A 447-nucleotide genomic window follows, 5' to 3' on the forward strand; every position below is an offset into this window, starting at 1 on the left:
CAGCAACTTCTTCCTAGAAACATCACCAAAGGCAAGGGAAGCAAGGGCAAAAATGAACTATTGGGATTTCATCAAGATAAAAAGCTTTTGCACAGCAAAAGAAACAGTCCACAAAACCAAAAGACAGAATGGGAGAAAATATTTGCAAATGACATATCAGAAAAAGGGCTCGTATCCAAAATCTCTAAAGAACTTATCAAACTCAACACCCAAAGAACAAATAATCCAATCAAGAAATGGGCAGAAGACATGAACAGACATTTTTCCAAAGAAGACATCCAAATGGCCAACAGACACATGAAAAAGTGCTCAACATCGCTCGGCATCAGGGAAATCCAAATCAAAACCTCAATGAGATACCACCTCACACCAGTCAGAATGGCTAAAATTAACAAGTCAGGAAACAACAGATGTTGGTGAGGATGTGGAGAGAGGGGAAACCTCATA

Source organism: Callorhinus ursinus, unplaced genomic scaffold (assembly GCF_003265705.2).
Source record: "Callorhinus ursinus isolate GAN/ISIS: 27379988/994484 unplaced genomic scaffold, GSC_fseal_2.0 scaffold19, whole genome shotgun sequence".
NCBI lineage: Eukaryota > Metazoa > Chordata > Mammalia > Carnivora > Otariidae > Callorhinus > Callorhinus ursinus.